The 26,662-nt window shown below is 38.8% G+C and overlaps 1 protein-coding gene across 3 annotated transcripts in view; it reads left to right on the top strand.

Moving 5' to 3' along the window:
- LOC126470053 (trehalase-like) overlaps window positions 1–26,662 on the top strand; it is a 251,945-nt gene that overhangs the window by 193,700 nt on the left and 31,583 nt on the right. Inside the window, exon 7 of one of the 3 annotated variants that reach the window (XM_050097557.1) lies at window positions 912–3,480. The exons of the other annotated variants lie outside the window; for them this stretch is intronic. The gene's annotated coding sequence lies outside the window, so the exon portion shown is untranslated. Of the gene's footprint in view, window positions 1–911; window positions 3,481–26,662 lie in introns of those variants that run through there. 3 annotated transcript variants of the gene reach the window in all.

Genomic DNA, 26,662 nt, shown 5'->3' with positions numbered 1-26,662 from the left:
GGGTTTCTTACAAAAATTGTTGCTTCATACCTATGGTAACAATAATATATAGATGCTATAAAAATGCTGTATAGTTTAGGGATGATAACAGGAAAAGCTGATCTGTCACACCTTTCCACAGCTCAGTATGTCTTAATAGATTCAAGGTGGAACAGTCACATAAATTTAACAGTGGGGAAGGGTGATTTAATGCAAGACTGTTTAGACAATGTAAGTTACCTACAAAGGATGACACTTCAGGCCTCTTTTTTATGAATACTTCAGTGTTATTCATTGATCTGGAACACTTAACAAGTGAAATTAATGGAAGAGATATAAAGAAGATTCAAAGGAAGCTGCATGATTTTTCAAGAGTTTGTGCATGAATGTCACACAAATGCTTAACAGCCTCCACTGAGAGGTGTTGTGAGTTGTGGACAGTCTTAGTCTCAAAATTTCAATAGCTCAAATTCAAATACAGTCCCAAAAACATATTACTTCTTACAGCTTATAATGGATAAGAAGGTAAAGGTCACAATATTACCAACAATTTTTCTTCCTGCATACCACAAGTGAATGGAAAATTGATGGGTGTGGGGGCTGTGATTCTTTTATTCAATGTAGTCTTCACTACGCACTGTACAGTGGCTTGCAGAATACAGATGTTTTAGTGTGATTTCTGTGTAATACTGACATTCTTGCAATGTGACATAAATTATTGTTGTTATTAGTCTTTTTCAGTGCAAATAATAATATAAAACAGAGTAAGCATAACATAATTTTTATTGTAAACTGTAATAAGTTAATTCTCCAAATATAAGTGAAATTAAGTAGTGAGTTTTGTCTCATCCCTGTTTCATTTCAATAATATATAAGAAGACACTGTTTTAATTTTAAGGTCTACTGATTTTTCCCATTCCTTTCTGTTTCAGATTCATGTGCCTTTATTCAGTTAGCAGATAAGGACTAATGCATGACTGTTAACTACTGACTATAAGTTCAAGCAGCACATCTCTGAAAAGTGCATTCAGTTATTCCCACTTCAATGATGGCGCTGTTCCCAGCCAAAAATGTAATCCTCCCTCATGGTTGACAAATAGTATGTACTGAAACAGTTCCTGTTTGTTGGCTGCTGATTGCATATATAAATGATTATTAGAAACATTGACACTATTTTCATCAGGCTGTGTATATGAGAGAGACAGTGAGTGCGTGTGTGTGTGTAGAGAGACAGAGATTTTCTTCCTGAATGAAAGACACATTTTGTTACTGATATTGTGCATACCATAAAATATTGCATGTCATAAAGACAGCTGTTGAGAACCACATAGATACTGAAAAGACCTGTAATTGATATAGTTACAAGAATTTATAAAATATTTCTTTAACTTACTAAGTCCTTGTTTTCACTTTTTTGAACAAAGTTATAATGATATCTGTTTTTAATTAAACCAAACAAATTCACTGTCTTTCTTCAAACATTACCACTAAGCACTAGATAATTTTCTATCAGGAAAACAAAATCCAAGAAGTTGCAAAATTTTGCTGTATTGCAGCAGCATTTGTTCCTCAAATTTATAGTAGTTTATAATGCTCTTTGCATGGTTAATTCCTTCTTGACTGTCTCTTTATTTGCTATCCCGCAAATATCTTTTCCTTATTTATATTATTTATTTGTGTCCTACCTATGTCTTACTATAGACAGTATTAAAGAAGTGGATAATTATTATAGTGAACATTCCAACAACAGGTATTTTACACTTGCCAAGATTTCATTTCCAATCAGTATATTGAGAATTGGAGTGTTACACATAAAGTTATCACATATCTCAGCATCCACTTCTATTTTTATAGATTAGTTGATAGTTGCTTGTGCTGTAGGAAGATTTTAAAAAGACGACTTCAGAGCCTAGTATAAAGTCAGATGTATGGATCTACATTTTGTACATAGTTCCTTATACACCAGCCAGCATATCTGTTTCAGATTTACTTCGATTTAAATTTTTAAGATTTAATACTAATAGTTATGTGGAGAAGCTGATAAAAGGTCATCACATCAAATGGCCAAATTTTATAGTACTGATTCTGAGTTTGATAGTAGGCCTTCTTGTCTTTGTTCTGCAGACACATATCAATGGCATTAGCTCAAGGAATGGTTGTAGGAAGAAAAGAGATAAAACTGGTATGTTGCATTTATAAAAGAGAAAAAAAAGTATAATTATTTTAACTAGAACAGACAAATCAGTGGATAGTTGCATGAATATTTAAATCTTAAATTAATTTCACCAACTATTCTCAGCATTGTGTCATACCAGTTTCATTGAAACATGAATGCATATAATTGAATTATTCCACAAAATGCTGTAAATCACCATTGCTCTAAGTATACCTCTACTGCTTTCTTTTTTATACCGAATATGTGAAAGATGTATTATTTCTGCTTTTTCATATATTATGAAATACATGAATATCAGTTCATTTTTAAGGTCATGTTGGCTTAGTGCAGTATCAGAAATTTGGTCATTTGAGTTACATGAAATTTTCATTTAATTTACTAAATATTCCCTATTTCCTTGTGGGCAAAGTTAGTGAGATAAGAGGCTCATATCTGCTCAGTGTGTCAAGTAGTACCTTAATTCATATTGCTGTAAATAAATGTAAAAATTACTTTTTACATGCAAAATTATTGTATAACTGTCCCTAAACATAGAAATAGGTTTGCTGGTGGATGTAAATACCTTCTAGGAAATGGTCATTTTATATTGTTTGTGAGTATGTACACTTGCTGCGCTTGCTAAATCCAAAACTGTTATGTTTACAATTCTTTTTTGTTATAAAAGATAAACAGTCAACAGAAATCAAAGTTATCCTGAAACTTCTAATATTCTATTGTGCAATTTTTGCATTAAATGTTGCAAAAGCTACTAGAGAAAGCCAAAGCTTATTTATAATTTTCTTCCGTAAGATACTTTCAGAATCAGTTAAGATGTAATTTAGCTTGATTTATTTGTACATATTTTAAAATTAGAAAACATAACTTGTGAATCACATGCTGTCTTGAAAAGATATCAAGGTTTGCTATATATAGTTTTGGAGTGCCCAAGTGATTTAAATTTGGCTGAAATTTAAGGCTTATACTTAACAAATTAACCCTTGTGAAACTACATTTGTCCTAAAATTACTACAGCATGGTGTTTTATATCTCTGTTGAAACAGTTGTGCTGTATCTTGTGGCATGTGAGAGTCGTTGTCTAAATTTTCACTACATGTACCATTTGTTTTATTTTACAGAAAGCTATAGATGTGTTGTTTAGATAGATTTAAGTTGTTATTTGTGTTACGAAGAGGTGTGATCTGATGATAAATACTAGTTATGCATGATCAAAGTATTAAAACTTCTGGCTGTGACAGATTTTTGCAGCATGTAGTAGCTCTCTTGTGCAATGTACTGTAGCACAAAGTTTTTGAATGTATTTTGGATTTACATATATATGAGCACATCATTATAATTAAAATAAAATGTTTATATTCTGTATAAAACTGCATTTATGTTTATTTCCAATATTTACTGTGACTAATATAGTCACCTGGAATGGTGCTCCACCCCGGGGTCAATGAAGAAACGCATTACGAGGGCACTTTCTGGGAATAAAATACCTCTGAGTACTTGAGTTCACTATTAATCCTTATTTTTTAAAATAACTTTGCAACAAATTTCAACTGCTTTGGATATTCTGATCAGCATTGAATATCAGCCATATACCTGACTGTGCACATAATATTTCACAAATATCTCTAAAATAAGGTAGGACAATCTGGATAACAATTTTTTCCCTAGCGAAACATCTACCAATGCTAGGGATGACTCATTTCGTTCACTTCATTTCGATTCTCAATAACTCATTTCTTTTCACTGTTTCTGATTGATATCACATGTTTTGTCATCCCCGTGCTCAGCTGCCACACTAACATCTTATGACATTCACCCCAGGTGAAAGGATTGCTCTCTTTCCAACCTGATAGTTACCTCTAATTTAATTGTTCATTAGTGTTGGTAATAATTATCCCAAAATCTTCTATAATCTGTTTTATATATTCTAGTCTTTATGTACCCCAAAAGTTTTTTGCCTCTGACACTTCTTCTAGAGTTAAATTAACTGCTTCCACATGAGCGGTGTTCTTTCCTTGCCTATTCATTTTTTATTTGGCTACTGAAGTTTTAACCTCTTTCTACAGCACCACATTTCAGATCTGCCAATTGCATTTTCTCCATAATTTTAATGATCTATGAGTCACTTGTGGATGATGCTGTGCACTAGATTTTCAGTTTTAGGAAGTTGTTTTTCAATTTCATTCCAACATTTGATATCATTAGAGTTTTTGTCAAAGGAAGCTTTTTTCATCTACACCAAACAACTATGGATATCTTCCTTGCTTCTACCAAATTTTGCTTTATAGGCTGGAAAATTATTTGGCTTCTTCTACTACTATTTCTGTGCCAGTTTTGATGTTAAACAAGTCATTTTCTACCTTTGTACTACTTTCCATCACTTTCATCTTAGTTCTGCTATTTATTAACCCAAATATTGTGTTAAGTTACCATTCTTTTCCACTCAGTGGGTCATATAAATCATCCTTCTTTAGGCCAAATGGGTAATGTTATCAGAAAAATTTAACTTTCATATCCATCATCATAGAACATTTAGTGATACTAAACTTCAGTTATTTCATCACTTTAACAACAACTGCTCCAACAATAGCATTACATTGCTACACTGTCTTATATCCTTATTATGATATACTTGTCTTATAGATCATGTGGAGGCTCATTTTTTCCTGTCTAAGAACATTTTCAATGCATGGTGAGCGTTTCATTTTATATGATGAGATATTTACACACTGAATAGAATGCTACATATACTTGCTTTGATCTGAAAGGTGAACATACAGATTGTCCAAAAACATTGGATCACAAATGTATGGAGTTCAGCTACATCTTTTGAAGCAAAAAATAGATAATAAAGAGAAACAACACATGTTGCAGCTAGGAAAAAGGCAGCAGGATCATACAACTCTGATCTGAGGCCAATAGAAACATTACTGTTCACATTTTATTATGTAAATGTTTTCATAATGTGATGTTACATATTAAAATCTGCACAAATAATAACAGTGTTGTCCATCACACAATTCAATTTATGATGATGCCACATTTTGTGTTATGGGCAACACTGTCACTATTTGTGTACATTTGAAAAACGTCTGTGACATTCCCAAAACAGTTAAGCAGTGAAGTGAAAAGGTTCACTGTGTGTGGCTGTTGTAAGAAGATTATTTCCAGTCCTCATTTTTCAATCTTCTTTTCTGCTCAAGATGAATCAAATATGCTATGGAATATTAATATTTAATCCTCTTTCATAAATTTTCCTTGTGCTCTCATTAAAATTGTATGCTCCATTTTCTGAGCACAACCAGTCATTTCACTTTTATGATGAAAATACATATTCAATATACAGTTGTATACATGGATGACACATGCTAGAAAATTGTTATGAAATGAAAAAAGACTGACAGTCAATCCAACATAAAGATAACCCTCAACAGAAACAAATATAATGTAATTCACATAATACACAATCTGACTACATGATTAACAACCAATCCCTACAATCATTCCCTATCATCAGTTACCTGGGAGTATCTTATAAATTTATTGATCTGTAAGGTCTTTCTGAATTCATCTTTCAGTCTCCGGCATTGGTATAATAAATGATGGAAAAAATTTTCAATAAAGTAGCTGATACTGCAGATATTTAAAGTGCTGTCAATGTGCATTTATTTTACTAACTATAATGAAATATGATCAACTCACAGTTTTACAGTGGCCATTATTTGTCAAAAATAACAGGTCTGTAACTTACTTAGACTCACATTAAGTTTAACTTAGTTCTATGAGTGACATTTTTAATACAGTTCCTACACAGTTATATCTTAACTGTATTTCCATTTATCTGAAGATTTTGGGCACCTTATCTGATACTAAGAGAAAAATCTGACAGGACATTGAAATACCTGAGTAGAAACAAGACCCTGGCACAGATGAAATTCCCACAAAATTATTAAGATCTTCAGGAGAACTAGGCATACCAAAAGTATTCCATCTGGTTTGTGAGACATATGATCAGGAAAAACAGCCTTATATTTCAAGAAGAATGTAATAATTCCAGTTCCAATAACGCAGGTGGTGACAGAAGTGAACATCAGCACACAATCAATTTAGTAAATCATAGTTGCAAAGCACCAATGTGAATTATTTACAGGTGGATGGAAAGACTGGTAGAAGCTGACTTGGTAGACGATCACTTCAGGATCCAGAGATATGTAGGAACATTCAGATAATACAGACCATACAACTTACTTCAGAAGAGAGGTTAAAGAAAGACTGAAAGATCAAATACAAGGGGCATAACATTATCCACAACTGTTATAGCAACAAGACTACAGTTATAAAAATTGGAAGGCATGAGAGGGAGGAAGGAATGAGACAGGGTTTTAACCTATCCTTGATGTTATTCAATCTATACATTGATAAATCAGTAAAGGAAAACAAATTCTGGGAGAACAAATAAAAACTTTGGAGCTCACTGATGACATGGTAATTCTGCAAGATAGGGTGAAGTAATCAGAAGATGAGTTGAATGGAATGGGTTATGTCTTGAAGAGCTGTTATAAGATGAAGATCTACAAAAGTAAAAAATGTGTAACAAAATGTAGTCAGATTTTACCAGGTGGTCCTTAGAAAACAATTCACTGAAAGTAGTAGGTGAGTTGCTCTATTTTGGTAAGAAAAAACTGATGACAGAAGAAGAGAGGATGTTAAATGCAGAGTAACAATAGCAAGAAAAGCTTTTCTGAGAAAGAGAAATATGTTAATATCTAATACAAATTTAGGCATTAGGGAAACATTTCTGGAAGTAGTTGTGTCGGTGTAGTCTTACCAGGAAGTGACATGTGGATGATAAGCAGAACAGACAGGAAAAGAACAGAAGTTTTGGAAATGTGCTGCAATGGAAGAATGCAGAAGATTACATGGGTAGCAGAGTTAACTAATGAAAAGGTACTGAATCAAATCAGGGAGGAAAGTATTTATGGCACACATTGATAAAAGAAGGGATCATTAGACAGGGCACACTCTGAGGCATCAAGGAAGTGTGGTGAATAAAAACTGTAGAGGAGGACCAAGGTTTAAGTACTGTAAGCAGGTTCAAATAGATGTACAGTGCAGTAGTTACACAGAGAAGGATATACTTGGACAAGATAGACTAGTTTTGAGAACAGCATCAAACCAGTCTTTGAACTGAAGCCGGCCAGAGTGGCTGAGCGGTTCTAGGCGCTAAAGTCTGGAACCGCGCGCCCGTTACGGCCACAGATTCGAATCCTGCCTCGGGCATGGACGTGTGTGATGTCCTTATGTTAGTTAGGTTTAAGTAGTTCTAAGTTCTAGGGGACTGATGACCTCAGAAGTTAAATCCCATAGTGCTCAGAGCCATTTGAACCATTTTCGAACTGAAGGCCACAATAAAAGTAATAACAACAACAACATCAACATTTCACCTTATACTGTAAAAACTTTTATATGGATCCACAAATGTAGTGGAGGTATCCAGATTTTTCTTTATTCTTCATCCATTTAACAGAAAATCAACTCATACTTACTCCTAGCTGGATGCTTCATACTATCATTACCCTTCATGGAGCGAAGGCCATAGCGAGAATCTGGTCCGCACGTCTGGCGAACCGTCAGATTACAAAAAACCTACTAAAAAATTGGGAGATATGAGAACATTTTTCTAATTGAATGGATATTTACTTCTTTATTAGTTCCTTATTTGCATATACATTACATCTGTTAGGCTAAAATCAACACACAAAAAACAAACTAAGCATAGGCTGCAACAGAAGCTAAGTTCATCATTATAAGAGACTGAGAAAAAAATCGAGCAGCCATAGCACATATGCAGCGATTGTTCAAAATAATGTGAATACCCGCTAACTATGGTGTAGGGTCACTGGTGTCCAAAACAGCCTGAATGCTCCTAGGGACCAAAACATATAAATCTAGAATGGTGGTAAACTTCATTTTAGACTATTTGTTACAAAGAAACTGTTTGAAATACTTGAGAGGTAGCAGATGAATGTTATATATCATTAATTGTTTTTCCACTGCATACTACAATAATATTCAAAATTTGAAACTATGGATGCTAGGGAAAAAGTGCTAATCTACTTTCACATGAAACAAATCAATCTTGAACACTTGCAGTTATATGACTGGGGGAATTATTAGAATTAAAATTTCATTCCCCTTGCATGAACAATGCCTGTTCCATTGAATAACATGGACTTTAGATGGCCATATAGACCTTACCACATACATTTACATTTTATGTTATTATTCTAGGACCTAATGTCATCCACAATGTGGCCATTTGAACCACTACAGACCTCCAATATACTTTCATTTTGGAGTAAGTTGGTCAAGACTGTATACTTCCTGTGTTTTTTTTTATGTATCTACATGTGCTGCAGTAGTGAACTTTGTAATGCTGGACCAATCAGACTATCATAGACGTTACCACTGGTTAGTAATCCAAGCATTTTTTTCTTACACCACTAAACCCTCTTATTCACATTTATTCATTTTATAAGAGGTTTGAATATGCCAGCTCTGCTTCGATTGTTCTCTTTATACTGTTCCTGTTCCACATTACATTCTGTTCTGTAGATGCATATTAAGCTCAGCAGTCACATTTGTGACAATTATCATTTTATTAGAGCTACAATTAATCTTTAATATCCTTCTCTACCAACCACTGAGTTCAGTTTTTATTTCAATATCATTCTTAGCACACAGTTCTATATTGACATCTACATCTACATAGATAATTCATAAGCCACCTAATGGTGCTTGGTGGAGGGTACCTTGTACCACTACTAGTCATTTCCTTTCCCATTACACTCACAAATAGAGCAAGGGAAAAATGACTGTCTATATACCTCCATATGAGACCTAATTTATCATATCTTATCTTCATGGTCCTTATGCACATATATGTTAGGGCAGTAGACTCGTTTGTCAGTCAGCTTCTAATACCAGTTCTCTAAATTTTCTCGGTAGTGTTTCTCAAAAAGAACTTCTCCTTCCCTCCAGGGATTCCTATTTGAGTTCTCAAAGCACCTCTGTAACACTTACATATTGTCCAAATCTACTGGTAACAAATCTAGCAGCTTACCTCTGAATTGCTTCAGTGACTTTCTTCAGTCCAACCTTGTATGGATCCCAAACATGAGTGGTCTCAGAAATAGGTCACACAAGTGTCCTGTATGTGGTCTCCTTTACAAGTAAACCACACTTTCCTAAAATTCTCCCAATAAATCAAACTCAACCATTCACCTTCCCTACAGGTTCTTCAGGTGTTCTACATAGTTGGTTGGTTGATTTGTGGGAGGGGACCAAACAGTGAGGTCATCAGTCCCATCTGATTAGGGAAGGATGGAGAAGGAAGTCGGCCATGTCCTTTCAAAGGAACCATCCCAGCATTCGCTTGAAGCGATTTAGGGAAATCATGGAAAACCTAAAGCAGGATGGGCAGTTGCCTTCCCTACCACAATTCTCATGTCTGTCCCATGTCATATGGCTATGCAACATTATAGTCAGATATTTAAATGACTTGACAATGTCAAGCAGGACACTAGTGATACTGTAATCGAACATTACAGGTTTGTTCTTCCTACTCATCTGCATTAACTTACATTTTTCAACATTTTGAGCTAGCTGCTGCCTTTCATCATATCAACTAGAAATTTTGCCTGAGTCATCTTGTATCTTCCTATAGTCACTCAACTTTCACACCTTACCATACACCACTCTATCATTAACAAAAAACCACAGATTGCTGCTCACCCTGTCCAACAAATCATTTATCTATAGAGAACAACAGCAGTCCTATCACACTTCCCTCGGGCACTCCTGATGATATCCTTGCCTCTGCTGAACATTCTATATTGAGGATAACATACTGGGTTCCGTTTGAACTCAGTATGCTGTTATGACAATAGACAAAATAACTGTGTACATCTATAGCATATCTGTGACACTTGTCATGTTATCACCAACAAAATGGAAGTTGAGAATTTTGTCTTCATTACAAGTTTGTAGGGTCTGACATGACAATAGATCAGTGGCCCATATCATAACACTCACAAACATATAGCGAGCTCAGAAGACTTTCAGAGACCATGTCAGCACATATTGGAGGATTTCTACAACATTACATCATTGACTGGGTACTATGACTACTACAGATAATGAAAAGTTTGTTTTGTATGGGTAATGATGTCTCAGTAATCCAGTTACATATTGTATAGGAATTTGATTTGGCATATAATATGTATGTTGCACTGAAAGTGCAGTCAAAACAATCCACAAGGAATAATAGTGTCACATCTGCCTGTAACTTCAATGCAAATCAGTGGTTATTGTGATTCTCTTAGGTTGGACTGAAAAGCTATCTAACAACTTGGGACTGCAGTAAGTCTCTGAATTAGTGTGAAACATTACAGCCACTGTGGAGGTCATAGAGCAGGAAAGTCAAATAAACAGAAATTGATGCTTTGTATCTTGAAAAATTTAAGATTTGGTGCTTCACTTGAAGGGAAGAGCACAAAAAATAAATAAATAAAGGCTGCTAGGAAACAGATGTACTTAATGAATGGATGTTATATCACAGCCAAAAATATTTTCAGAAATTCAACACATCTTAAAAAGGTGACGCTATTGTTACTAATGACGCAATAAGTTTACTTTATTTTAATTTAGTTACTTACATCTTCCATGCTCGTAGATCATTCACACAACTGGTCACTATGATTTTTTACAGTTTGTTTAATATAGTTCCTTTTATGTATGAGTACATTCCACCCATTTACAGATCAGTATAAACAGTGATCAAAAACTACAATAGGAACAGGTGTGAGAATTTTGTTCTTCTGATATACACACTTTGCACTTTCCTAAATAGAAAATTTGCATTTAGATATGAGGAGTTTCAAGATGAAACCTGTACTGCAAAGATCGTTGGTAGGCACATATCTTTGATCTGTCAGGAAGCTGTAGCTCATCACTTTTAAGAGTAATGGCAAGTTTATAAACATGATTAAACTTATTAATTTGATGAAGGTGGAGAATATTTGATACTTAGAATGTGTTATCTAGAGGATGCAAAAGCCAATAATACATCTACAGTCACCTTAATTAGGCAATAAATCATTGGGAAATTAGTTTTTAATAAATAATATAAGCAAGTCAAAAAAACAAACATTGTAAACAATGAAACAGTCATGCAGTCACAAATTCTCTGGGTGATAATATAACATCCAGTCTAGACTGCTTGCTAGGACAGACCAAACTAATGAACACACTTGCTTTTACCAGCTCATATGGTCTTTAGGACTATGTCATCCATGTTTGATTAGAATAAGTGTCCTAAGTGACCAAATTCTGAGAAGAAAAAGGAAGTTGGCCAAAGATTATTCTTGATATTTGTGAAATTTTTTCTCATGGACATTTCATGATAGAGGACTGCAGGAACTGCGCTTTTTTTTTAGTTATATTATTGATATTTGGCCAGCTGTTCATACAGATAGTTTTATCAGGATGGCACACACCTGGAATTACTGCCATGTGAGTTGATGATCTTTCCCAAATATCATGTGTCTCTCTGCCTCAAAGACAACTTGACTGCAGTCATAAATCTGGATATATATTACACAGAGATGTAATTTTTGTGTTAGTAAGTATTGGTGTTGTGCTGCCTAAGTTCTCCTCCAAATACAAGAACTAGTGTGCATGACTCTTTGCTTTTAATATCACATATATGAAATGTAAGAGCATAATCACTGTCTTAGGAATGTATGCTGTTTGCTATGATGAATTCATTCATGCAAGAAAAAAATATTATTTTGAACTTACAATATCATTTAAAGATTTTATAGCAGCCAGATATCAGAAGTGTGGAATGTAGTTGTGTTGATCAGTTCTCCTGCTCTTCTTGTAGCTGAATGTGGCTTATATTCTCTTTAGTTTTCTGACCAAAATACCACTGACGAATTATTGTTAACAGTCACACTAGATCATTGTTCTACCAAACTACTGCAAGCGAGACTACTTTATAGAAGATGCTGTCACAAACTGAAAATATTACTTATGAGCAACAGTCAATTATATTAAGACTCTGGTGTGAATGTAAACAGGAAAAACGTTTTTTTATTGGTATATTAGCACTAAATACTAAATGTATCCAGTCTACTCAGTCTGTAAAGTACTACATTAGTAGAATGATATTTTCACTCTGCAGCCGAGTTAGTGCTTATATGAAACTTCCTGCAGATTAAAACTGTGTGCTGGACTGAGACTTGAACTTGGGACTTTGCCTTTTGCAAGCAGGTGCTCTAACAACTGAGCTTCCCAAGCTTGACTCACGAGCCATCCTCACAGCTTCAGTTCTGCCAGTACCTCGTCTCCTACCTTCCAAACTTCACAGTAGCTCTCCTACATTAGGAATTTCAGCTAATAAAATTGGCACATATGCATCCCATCCACCCCACTTATCCACCCCCATTCCCCCCTCCCCTCACCACATGCACACACATTCACAGAAATGGTGACTGGGGGCTCTACAGTGATACCTCTTTTTCTCTGGCTGTCAAAGTCCAGTAATGCCATGTCTTTCAACCAGTGGCTTTTGAATCAGCATTTCTCAAATCCTGGTAGATTGTATTAAATTTTCATAGTTACATTAATTTGAATTTCTGTTGCTAAAGCTTGTGGAAGCAAGTAAGTAGTCTATTCTAAATAGCAACTGGCTACATGTGTGTACTAAGAAAATGTTGAAAATATCATTGATCACCCCGGAGATATGTTATAAAATTTATGCATGCCATGTGTATCTCCAAACACTGTGAGTTGAAATGTAAACTCCTATTATGTAGTTAATAAAACTCATGACATTTTGCAAAGCATGTGATTTATAATTTGCAAACAGAAATAATTACTTGAATAGCAGCTCCAGGATACCTTTCACATACATTTATGAATTGATAATGAGGCATTATGTAATGTAACACCCAAGCTTTTGCTGACAGATGCTTTGCATCTTCAGGCATAGAGCAGTTGAAGCCATACCAAATAGTAATTGCTATTACTTGTTCAAATATTCACTACGAATAATTGCAAATATATGGTAGAACGATAACTAATAGAAAGTATGCTCCATTCCCAGAGAAATATCCACTGTAGCAACATAATCAGAACTGATACAGCCCTGATCTAAACAGTTGTATCACAAGTCATACAGTAAATCAAGTGGCAATGGACTTGCATGTTTTACAATTAATAGTCCCTTCTTTGACCAACTCTGGATGAATCTGCATTGTTCAAAAAATGAATTCTATGAAGGCACAGTACTCCACTTGATGCATATGAATGAAAGACAAACAGTATAGCTGTTTTCAAAAGCTTTAGAGACAAGGCTATTTTGAAGATCAAATTTCACTTACCTCACATTATGCACCAGCAAACCACAAACAAAATTCAATCAGTATCAACATCCTCTCTGTGCCAGGCCAAATTACATATTCACCTTGGCTAAAACAATACTGCATTCTTTGTTAAAATTTTATCTGCTTATCCTTATTAGCAACTACTCATCTGAACAGTAATTCAAAAGATACATCATTTATTCAGAAATTAAATGACTAAGCTATTTTTAATAATATAACACTTTGTAAGTATAGTGGAGAAATCATATGAAATGTCTTACTAATGAGGACTGCATAGTCACTCAAAATATATGTTAAGTATGAATGAATATGGTTTCTTTAAGGAACAATGAATTATTTTTACAAATATTGACTGGATATGTTATTATTTTAACTCCCATCTACATAGCCTTGTAGGAGTCTGCGTGAGCAAAAAGGCTACATAGAACAGACACTTGGTTACCCTTTCCATGAAATAATGTGATCAATATGTTCTATCTTACAGTTGATGTCTTGTGATGCCAAGACACTCATTAGTGATATATAGAATTTTATGGCACAATTATGACCTTCTTATCTTGCCCCCATTCTTTTGTTTCTCAGACACAGAGTTGGGTACATCACACACTCTTTTCATTCATCCATTCATTTCCAATAAGTTAGTGAACTGCATCCCATCTTTTCATGTTTGTATAGAATGATATCTATTCATGTGTAAATGTTGATCATTCTCTTAAGGTAAATTTATCATCAACCTGAAGGCTGAATTGAACATCATAGCACTTTACTAAGTATGGTCCAGTTGGAAACAATATGCCCTAGCCTTCCTCTAACTTCTGTACTGACTTACACAACGAGTTGTAGGGGGAACTACAGTTTAACATGAGCTTTGAACTATGGTGCAACTCAGTATTTTTCTCATTCACGAATATTGCCAGGTATAAAAGAAGTGATAAATGAGAGATAAAAATCCTGGAACTGACCAAGAATTGAATCCCAGATCTTTGGCTTCATAGCCCCACACTTAACCACCAAACCACAAACATGTTACAGTAGGAATGAATTCAATCTCCATCCAGCCATACAGATTTAAGTTTTTAATGGCTTACTAAATCACTTAAGGCAAATCATGGCAAAATTCTTTTGAAGAGGACATGGCTGATTTCATTCCCCATCCTGACCATGCATCCAATTTTCAATGACTTCATCATCATTGCAATATAGAACACAAATCTTTCTTCCTTCCACAAGTGGATACATCATAGTGAACTGAAAAAGCCTGTGATTAATGTACAACAGAAATAACATTATAAAATAGGTTCTGTGCTATGTAAAACAAATGAAATGAACAGATCACAGTAAACTTACATTTTTACCTGCTGGGAAACAACATTTATTATGTTCAACAGACATATGCAAGATGAATAAGACAATGAATTTTCATTTGTCATCAGTTCCAATATCACTGTTGCATCCACATTTACCAGTGTATTTCAACATACATAAAGTCACTTATAGACTTTTGTGCATCTGGTATACATGCAGTTTCTAAATACACTACTGGCCATTAAAATTGCTACACCAAGAAGAAATGCAGATGATAAACGGGTATTCATTGGACAAATATATTATACTAGAACTGACATGTGATTACATTTTCACGCAGTTTGGGTGCATAGATCCTGAGAAATCAGTACCCAGAACAACCACCTCTGGCCATAATAACAGCCTTGATACGCCTGAGCATTGAGTCAAACAGAGCTGGGATGTCATGTACAGGTACAGCTGCCCATGCAGATTCAACACGATACCACAGTTCATGAAGGCTAGTGACTGGTGTATTGTGACAAGCCAGTTGCTCGGCCACCATTGACCAGACGTTTTCAGTTGGTGAGAGACCTGGACAATGTGCTGGCCAGGGCAGCAGCCGAACATTTGGTGTATCTAGAAAGGTCCGTACAGGACCTGAAACATGCAGTCCTGCATTATCCTGCTGAAATGTAGGGTTTCCCAGTGATCGAATGAAGCATAGAGCCACGGGTTGTAACACATCTGAAATGTAACATCCACTGTTCAAAGTGCCGTCAATGCGAACAAGAAGTGACCGAGACGTGTAACCGATGGCACCCCATACCATCACGCCGGGTGATACGCCAGTATGGTCATGACGAATACACGCTTCCAATGTATGTTGACCGCGTTGTCGCCAAACACGGATGCGAACATCTTGATGCTGTAAACAGAACCTCGATTCTTCCGAAAAAATGTTGTTTTGCCATTCGTGCACCAGATTCATCGTTGAGTACACCATCGTAGGCGCTCCTGTCTGGGACACAGCGTCAAGGGTAACCACAGCCATGGTCTTCGAACTGATAGTCCATGCTGCTGCAAAAGTCATCGAACTGTTCATGCAGATGGTTCTTGTCTTGCAAACGTCCCCATCTGTTGACTCAGGGATTGAGACGTGGCTGCACGATCTGTTACAGCCAAGCGGATAAGATGCCTGTCATCTCGACTACTAGTGATACGAGGCCGTTGGGATCCAGCACGGCGTTCCGTATTACCCTCCTGAACCCACCGATTCCATATTCTGCTAACAGTCATTGGATCTCGACCAACGCAAGCAGCAATATCATGATACAATTAACCACAATCGCGATAGGCTACAATCCGACCTTTATCAAAGTCGGAAACGTGATGGTATGCGTTTCTCCTCCTTACACGAGGCATCACAACAACGTTTCACCAGGCAACGCCGGTCAACTGCTGTTTGTGTATGAGAAATCTGTTGGAAACTTGCCTCATGTCAGCACGTTGTAGGTGTCGCCACTGGCGCCAACCTTGTGTAAATACTCTGAAAAGCTAATCATTTGCATATCACGGCATCTTCTTCCTGTCGGTTAAATTTCGTGTCTGTAGCAAGTCATCTTCGTGGTGTAGTAATTTTAATGGCCAGTAGTGTATAAATAATATTTTTCCAGTGTTTTGATGACATGTGCTTTCGTGAACTCAACATTGTTGGGGCAATGCACAGAGAAAATTTCATGTGACTGATAAAATAACACAAATGAAACAATATTCAGCTATCACAGCATGTGTTAACATCCCTGTTACATTTAATTAGATTAAAGCCCATTCCAGGAAACCTTTATGAAAAATTTAAAAAGAAATACTCTACTTAGATCCTGGAAACACCCAAAAGAATATGTTGTCCTGAGGCAAATTCTATAAAATTGAATATTCTTGACAATTTTGTTGTCATTGTTGTAAAGTCTGTAAATGACAATGGGAAATACACTCCTGGAAATTGAAATAAGAACACCATGAATTCATTGTCCCAGGAAGGGGAAACTTTATTGACACATTCCTGGGGTCAGATACATCACATGATCACACTGACAGAACCACAGGCACGTAGACACAGGCAACAGAGCATGCACAATGTCGGCACTAGTACAGTGTATATCCACCTTTCGCAGCAATGCAGGCTGCTATTCTCCCATGGAGACGATCGTAGAGATGCTGGATGTAGTCCTGTGGAACGGCTTGCCATGCCATTTCCACCTGGCGCCTCAGTTGGACCAGCGTTCGTGCTGGACGTGCAGACCGCGTGAGATGACGCTTCATCCAGTCCCAAACATGCTCAATGGGGGACAGATCCGGAGATCTTGCTGGCCAGGGTAGTTGACTTACACCTCCTAGAGCACGTTGGGTGGCACGGGATACATGCGGACGTGCATTGTCCTGTTGGAACAGCAAGTTCCCTTTCCGGTCTAGGAATGGTGGAACGATGGGTTTGATGACGGTTTGGATGTACCGTGCACTATTCAGTGTCCCCTCGACGATCACCAGTGGTGTACGGCCAGTGTAGGAGATCGCTCCCCCACCATGATGCCGGGTGTTGGCCCTGTGTGCCTCGGTCGTATGCAGTCCTGGTTGTGGTGCTCACCTGCACGGCGCCAAACACGCATACGACCATCATTGGCACCAAGGCAGAAGCGACTCTCATCGCTGAAGACGACACGTCTCCATTCGTCCCTCCATTCACGCCTGTCGCGACACCACTGGAGGTGGGCTGCACGATGTTGGGGCGTGAGCGGAAGACGGCCTAACGGTGTGGGGGACCGTAGCCCAGCTTCATGGAGACGGTTGCGAATGGTCCTCGCCGATACCCCAGGAGCAACAGTGTCCCTAATTTGCTGGGAAGTGGCGGTGCGGTCCCCTACGGCACTGCGTAGGATCCTACGGTCTTGGCGTGCATCCGTGCGTCGCTGCGGTCCGGTCCCAGGTCGACGGGCACGTGCACCTTCCGCCGACCACTGGCGACAACATCGATGTACTGTGGAGACCTCACGCCCCACGTGTTGAGCAATTCGGCGGTACGTCCACCCGGCCTCCCGCATGCCCACTATATGCCCTCGCTCAAAGTCCGTCAACTGCACATACGGTTCACGTCCACACTGTCGCGGCATGCTACCAGTGTTAAAGACTGCGATGGAGCTCCGTATGCCACGGCAAACTGGCTGACACTGATGGCACAAATGCTGCGTAGCTAGCGCCATTCGACGGCCAACACCGCGGTTCCTGGTGTGTCCGCTGTGCCGTGCATGTGATCATTGCTTGTACAGCCCTCTCGCAGTGTCCAGAGCAAGTATGGTGGGTCTGACACACCGTGTCAATGTGTTCTTTTTTCCATTTCCAGGAGTGTATGTCTCATAGGTGGCAATATATACCATAGTTCCTTAGCACAAGTGGTGATATTTTAAAATACCAAATTTAGCACAAAAAAAGGGAGGGAAGGACATAGGCAGTTAAACAGTGCATTAGGTGCTAACAATAATCTTTCTTTGCACATAGCAATTTCACAGTCTTGGAAACTGTAATTTTATACATTCACATTAATACAATCATACCACAAATATTGAATACATATGAAGGAAATAACACATTAGATATTTTGCCTGAGGTAGTTTTAAATAAAGTGAGTATAACAAACTGTTAAATATAAATGCTTTAAGTAGTCTCTAAAAGTATTTCCATAGAGTTAGTTTGTACCATTAGGCAATGTGTCAAAGAAATGTATTCCATCAGTATTTGGATTCTGAGTAATAACTCTTTTAGCACTCAATATGCAGAATTTTAATAATTTATGAGTAAAAAAGACCATTCACCAAACATCAGAGTCATTGAGTCACTGACAAAAAAGAACAAAACTAGTCATTGACACGTACTCAACAGAGAAAAAAACTTGCCAGCTTTTGGACAAATCTTTTTAATGAGTTAGAGCACACACAAACACACTCTCTCTCTCTCTCTCTGTGCAATTACATTGTACAGGCTGAACACACAGTGCTGAGGCTGCAGTTTGACGGCTGGACTGGGGCGAGGGATTGTGCCAGTGTGCACAGAGAGAGAAACAAGCAGGAAGTGGGAAGAGGGTTGGGGAGCAATGGGTGGCAACTCAGAGGAATGCAGCAGTTGTGTGTGATAGTAATGTGGAATGGAGAGGCAGCAGCTGCATTGCCACATGGGCACTGGAGCTGGTTAGCATGTGTGGTGCATAATGTCAACGTTATGTTGGTGAAGATTGGGAGGAGTTGTCAGGACAAAAAGGGGAGCTTATTGCGTAGAAGGAGTGGGTCAGGCGATTAGTGAAGCTTCAGGCCAGGTGGATTATGGAAACAAAGGATGTGTTTCAAGGGTACCTCCTATCTAAATAGTTTAGAAAATTTGGTGGTGGAGGGAAGAATAGATGGCATTGGTTGTGAAGCAGCCACTGAACTCGAGCATGTTGTGCTCAGCAGTGTGTTTCATCACTGGGTGGTCAACTCTGTTCTTGGCCACTCATTCGTGTAGACAGCTGGTTGGTGGTCATGCTGACATAAAATGCTGCAAAGGAATTGCAACACACCTAGTATGCGACATGGATACTTTCACAAGTGGCGCTTCCTGTGATGGGGTAGGATAAACCTGTGACAGGACTAGAGTAGGATGTGCGGTATGGGTGAATCAGACAGGTATTGCACCTGGGTCTTCCAGAGGAATATGATCTCTTTGGGAAGGGTTTTAGAATGAGAGTGGCATTGGGATGGACCAGGTTGTTGTGTAGGTTGGGTGGACACTTGAATACTACTTTAAGAAAAGTGGGAATGATCATGGGTAGGATATACTTCATTGCCAGGCATGATGGTAGATACTCGAAGCCCTGGCAAAGGACATATTTCAGTTGCTCCAGTCTAGGGTGATATTGGGTGATGAGGGGGAACTCCTTTGCAGCTCGTTCTTGGAGGTTGTGGGGGAATTAGAGGTGTGTGATGATTTGGTATGGGAAATTTGTTTGCAGACTAAGTTTGTGTGTGTGTGTGTGTGTGTGTGTGTGTGTGTGTGTGTGTGTGTGTGTGTGTGTGTGTGTGGAGTGGGGGGGAGGGAAGGGGGGAGGGAGGAATTACTACTACCTCTGGAGGGCTTTGTGAGGCCTTCATCATGCTGGACAAGGGAATTCTCATCACTGCAGATATGCTGTCTGTGCGTGGTCAGGCAAAATGGGAGTGATTTCTTGGTGTGTAAGGGGTGACATTTGTCAAAATGCAGATTCCATTTATAGTTAGTGCCCCAATGTGAACAGAGGTATGGATGGAGCTATCACAGAGGTGGAGTTCACTATTGAGGATGGTAGCACAAGATAAGGTGTCTTGGCCCTCAGTCCAGATCATGAAGGGTTTTCTTTAGGTGGCTCATAAACGTGTTAGCATAGGAGGGTACCAAGCAGGTGCCCATGACCATGCTACAAGAATCTAGGCTATGGGCAATTGGTTGGTGTTGTTGGTCTAGAGTAGTGGAGGGTCTTTCAGTGGGAGCGCAGTAACCAGCAACAATGGGGCATCCACAATTGTTGAGTTTAGGTATTTTGGGAATCATGTAGAAGATAGGTGTGTGGGAGGCTGTTGGGGTGAGGCAGGAGATGGATTTAGGGGAAAGATGGTGGAATGTTGGATGCCACAAGTTCAATCATTTGTGGAGGTGTGTGGAGGTGTTGCAACCCATCCACCAAAAACCTGTTCTATGTATGTTTCAATCTTACCCACAGGTGTCACCTTCTGACCCACAACCAAGTTCAGCCATGTTGGACTCATCAAAGATCTACTCTACTTCCCCTAATATATACAGTGGGAATACTCCTTTGCTACAAATCTCACTAACCAAAGCCATCCTAATTTCAACATTGAAACTTGCCTCTCCCAGTTCATACCTCCATCACACTGTGACCCTCCACCCCTCGCACCTAACCATTTGCTAGTCGCCTTTTAGGAATTCTTACATCTAACTTCAAGGGCACTCGCATGGCACCCTCGTGTGCCACCCTGTTTGTGGGTCATCTAGAGAAAAGCTTCCTAGCTTCCCAAAACCTTAAAAACCTTGTCTGATTCAGGTTATCTCCATTATCTGAACCCATGGCCAAGCCACCCTACCCTCATTCCACCACAAAAATGCCTCTGAGCACTATGGGACTTAACTTCTGAGGTCATCAGTCCCCTAGAACTTAGAACTACTTATACCTAACTAACCTAAGGACATCACACACATCCATGCCTGAGGCAGGATTCGAACCTGCGACCATAGCGGTCGCGCGGTTCCAGACTGTAGATTCCTCCACAACCTCAACACCTTCTCTCCCATCTGCTTCACCTGGTCTTCCCTAGCCCAATGTGCCACCTTATTGGATATTAAACTTCACCTCTCTGATGCCTCCATCAATATCTCTATCCATAAAATGACTACGAACCATCAACACTATGTGCATTTTGAAAGCTGTCACCCAATCCACACCAAAATATTGCTTCCGTTTACCTTAGCCAACTGTGGATGATGTATCTGTAATGCTGAGAATGCCCTTGCACAGCACACTGTTCTCACAAAGCTGCTCACAGGCAGGGATTATCCTCAAATCTAGACCACAAACAAATTTCTTGTACCGTATCCTCACACACCTAAACCTCTCACCATCCCCCAGAACAAGCTGCAAAGGAGCATCCCTCTCATCACACAGTATCACTTGGGATTGGAGCAACTGAACCATGTCCTTCACCAGGACCTCAATTATCTATCATCATGCACAGTAATGGGGGACATCCTACCCATGATCATTCCCACCCCTCCTAAAGTGGAGGGGACTGATGACCTCAGCAATTAAGTCCCATAATGCTCAGAGCCATTTGAACCATTTGAGCCTCCTAAAGTGGTAAATCACCACACCCCTAACCTACACAGCATCCTGGTCTACTTCTAATGCTACTCCCACTTTCAGCCCCTTGCAACAGAGGTGTTATCCCTGTGAAGACCCAGGTGTAAGACCTACCTGATTCACCAACCCAGACATCCCACTCTAGTTTTATGACAAGCTTTCCTATCCCATCATAGGTAGGTCCACCTGTGAAAGCAGCCATATCATATACAAGCTCTGCTGCAATTTCTGCATAGCATTTTATGTGCATATTTCCACCAGCCAGCTGTCCACCAGCCAAATGACCACTGCCAAACTGTGGCCAAGAACAGAGTTGCCCACTAAGGGGTGGAACACACTGCTGAGCACAACATGCTCATTTCAGTGGCTGCTTCACAAACTTTGCTATCTGGATCCTTCCATCCAACATCAAATTTTATGAACTACACAGATGCGAGTTATCCTTGCAACACATCCTTCGTTCATGTAAAACCCCTTGCCTCAGACTCCACTAACCCCAGTGCTCACATCTTCTACCCAACAGTCCCCCCTTCCTCTGTTGAACCACCCCTCCCCATCATCACCTACATGTCATCATCATCATACATGGCACGAGCCGACCAGCTCCAGTGCCCATGTGTCACATTTGTATTGCCTGTCCCTCCCAAATTCCTGTCCTGCACACCTGCTGTCTCCCTCTTAACTATCAGATATCTCTGTTGAACCACTCCTCCCATTTCCTGCCTCTATCTCCGTGCACCCACCTCACCCCACACAACCTCTCACACCTGTCCACCTGCTGAACAGCAGTCTTGGTATTGTGTGTTCATCTGGCACAATGTTAGTGCATGGTTTTGTGTGTGTGTGTGTGTGTGTGTGTGTGTGTGTGTGCGCGTGTGTGTGTTTGTGTGTGTGTGTGTGTGTGTGTGTGTGTGTGTGTGTGTGTGTGTGTGTGTGGTGTGTCTGTACTCTAGCTCATTGAAGGCTTCACCTGAAAGCTTGCAAGTTTTTCATTATTTCTTGTGTGCCTGTCAGTGATTCAACACTTAGTGAGTGGTCTTGTTAAGTCCTAAATTATTTAAATTCATTTATCACTTAGAATCATATATTATCCATTGCTGGTTCATGTGCTGTAATGATAAATGTTCATTAGGCTAGTTTCTACACTGTTTAATTTTTAGCATTTTATGCTGATTGCTGTGCGCTAATTATAGAGTGCTTCCTAAAATTTCTATGATACTGTTTCCTTTGTCCAGACTGTTCAGTATTGCATGTAAAAAGTTGCTACTTGTGTTATTGTCAATCTCCCTTTCTTGAAACCATACAGGCTACATTTACTGAATAAGTATTCCATTTGATAAATAATTACTCTTTCAAGTAATTTGGCAAGTGTTAAAGTAATGAAAGGAGCTTGTAATATTTTATCTCTGAGGTTGCTCCATGTTCCTATATTGGCAATATTTCAGTAACTTTTAAAAGAACAAGAGTAGTCTGCCGAACTGAACTGTTTATTCTGTGCTATTTGTTTTATTAGTTCATTTCTGAATTCTTTAAGTAGTTTAAATGGTACATCATCCCAGTCACTGTATGTTATCATTTTCAGCTATGAAATAATTTTAAGAAAATTGCATTCTGTAACACTTCTCAAAGAAAAGAAAAAATGAGCTGCTTATTTTGAGTTTATTGCAGGTTTTGAATCATCCACTCTAGGTCAAAGGCTAAGGCAAGCATAATCTTGTTTACACTGCATCAACACACTGGTATGATGTTTGCTTTTTTTGACTCATCAGTCTTCTGACTGGTTTGATGCGGTCCACCATGAATTCCTCTCCTGTGTCAACCTCTTCACCTCAGAGTAGGACTTGCAGCCCATGTCCTCAATTATTTGCTGGATGTATTCCAATCTCTGTCTAGCCTCTGCAGTTTTTGCTCTCTACAGCTCCCTCCAGTATCATGGAAATCATTCCCTGGTGTCTTAACAGACATCCTTTCATCCTGTCCCTTCTCCCTGTCAGTATTTTCCACATATTCGTTTCCTCTCCAGTTCTGCGCAGAACCAACTCATTTCTTACCTTATCAGTTTATCTAATTTTCAACATTCATCTGTAGCACCACATCTCAAATGCTTTGATTCTCTTCTGTTCCTGTTTTCCCACAGTCCATGTTTCACTACCATACAGTGCTGCTTTCCAAACATACATTCTCAGAAATTTATTGCTTAAATTAAGGCCTATGTTTCATACTAGTAGACTTCTCTTGGACAGGAATGCCCTTTTTGCTAGTGCTAGTCTGCTTTCGAGGTCCTCCTTTCTCCATCCATCATTGGTTATTTTGCTGCCTAGGTAGTAGAATTCCTTAACTTCATCTACTTCATGATCATCAATCCTGATATTACGTTTCTCACTGTTCTCATTTCTACTAATTCTCATTGCTTTTGTCTTGCTTCAGTTTACTCTCAATCCATATTTTGTACTCATCAGACCATTCCATTCAGCAGATTGTGTAATTCTTATTCACTTTTTCTCAGGATAGCAATGTCATCAATGAATTGTATCATTGATATACTTACACCTTGAATTTTAATCCCCACTCCTGAACCTTTCTTTTACTTCCATCATTCCTCCTTTGATGTTTGCTATTCACCTCTAAAAGATTTACAGATGCAGCAAAAGATGCAATGTTCACTTGATTTTGTAAATGTATAGTATCGTAATTTGGAACTTCAACAAATGACACAGTCAATTCTAGATAATCAGAGACACCTGGAAAATAAATATTTGTTTCATTCTCTGTTTGTTGCATACAATGCATTACATTGTTCTAACAGAAAGAGTTTTCACAAATTTGATGTTTGACTTCAGTGTAAGCCTTCACTTTACATAATGGATTGCAGTGTGTTGTGAAAAGAAGTTAGAAGACTAAGAGCAGAAATTAAGGCTATTTGTTATGTAGCATTCTAATGGAAGCGCAACTGACATTATACAGGGTGTTACAAAAAGGTACGGCCAAACTTTCAGGAAACATTCCTCACACACAAAGAAAGAAAATATGTTATGTGGACATGTGTCCAGAAACACTTACTTTCCATGTTAGAGCTCATTTTATTACTTCTCTTCAAATCACATTAACCATGAATGGAAACACACAGCAACAGAACGTACTAGCGTGACTTCAAACACTTTGTTACAGGAAATGTTCAAAATGTCCTCCGTTAGCGAGGACACATGCATCCACCCTCCATCGCATGGAATCCCTGATGCACTCGCTGATGCAGCCCTGGAGAATGGCGTATTGTATCACAGCCGTCCACAATTCGAGCACGAAGAGTCTCTACATTTGGTACCTGGGTTGCATAGACAAGAGCTTTCAAATGCCCCCATAAATGAAAGTCAGGAGGGTTGAGGTCAGGAGAGTGTGGAGGCCATGGAATTGGTCCACCTCTACCAGTCCACTGAATCTGTTGTTGAGAAGCGTATGAACACTTCGACTGAAATGTGCAGGAGCTCCATCGTGCATGAACCACATGTTGTGTTGTACTTGTAAAGGCAAATGTTCTAGCAGCACAGGTAGAGTATCCCATATGAAATCATGATAACGTGCTCCATTGAGTGTAGGTGGACGGACATGGGGCCCAATCAAGACATCACCAACAATATCTGCCCAAACATTCACAGAAAATCTGTCTTGATGACGTGATTGCACAATTGCGTGCGGATTCTCGTCAGCCCACACATGTTGATTGTGAAAATTTACAATTTGATCACGTTGGAATGAAGCCTCATCTGTAAAGAGAACATTTGCACTGAAATGAGGATTGACACATTGTTGGATGAACCATTCACAGAAGTGTACCCATGGAGGCCAATAAGCTGCTGATAGTGCCTCCACACGCTGTACATGGTACGGAAACAACTGGTTCTCCCGTAGCACTCTCCATACAGTGACGTGGTCAATGTTACCTTGTACAGCAGCAACATCTCTGATGCTGACATTAGGGTTATCGTCAACTGCACGAAGAATTGCCTCGTCCATTGCAGGTGTCCTCGTTGTTCTAGGTCTTCCCCAGTCGCGAGTCATAGGCTGGAATGTTCCATGCTCCCTAAGATGCCGATCAATTGCTTCGAACGTCTTCCTGTCGGGACACCTTCGTTCTGGAAATCTGTCTCGATACAAACGTACCACACCACGGCTACTGCCCCGTGCTAATCCATACATAAAATGGGCATCTGCCAACTCCGCATTTGTAAACATTGCACTGACTGAAAAACCACGTTTTTAATGAACACTAATCTGTTGATGCTACATACTGATGTGCTTGATGCTAGTGCTGTAGAGCAATGAGTCGCATGTCAACACAAGCACCGATGTCAACATTACCTTCCTTCAATTGGGCCAACTGGCACTGAATCGAGGAAGTACAGTACATACTGACGAAACTAAAATGAGCTCTAACATGGAAATTAAGCGTTTCTGGACACATGTCCACATAACATCTTTTCCTTATTTGTGTGTGATTAATGTTTCCTGAAAGTTTGGCCATATCTTTTTGTAACACCCTGTATATCAGATACCACATCAAAAGTCAGATTATTTGGTAGAATGGTGGCAATAAATTTTATGCAGATCAAAGAGAAATGGACATTCACTTACACAGTTATGAGACATAAACAAAAAGAAAAAGTAATAGAATCTGTTAAGCAAACATTCAGAGGTGTGTCACAATAAAAGGAAGATTTAAATACTCAAGCTGACTGAAATGAGAAGGATGAAATTGTAATATCAGTTTATAAAAACAAAAGAGCAAATACAATCTCATCAGATGAGTTATTTTTATCACAACATTGCTTTGAAATTGTGAAAGAT

Source organism: Schistocerca serialis, chromosome 3 (genome assembly GCF_023864345.2).
Source record: "Schistocerca serialis cubense isolate TAMUIC-IGC-003099 chromosome 3, iqSchSeri2.2, whole genome shotgun sequence".
In the NCBI taxonomy this organism is placed as follows: Eukaryota; Metazoa; Arthropoda; class Insecta; order Orthoptera; family Acrididae; genus Schistocerca; species Schistocerca serialis.
The sequence above is the reverse complement of the archived record's forward strand: the minus strand, read 5'-3'. Positions and strand labels throughout refer to the sequence as shown.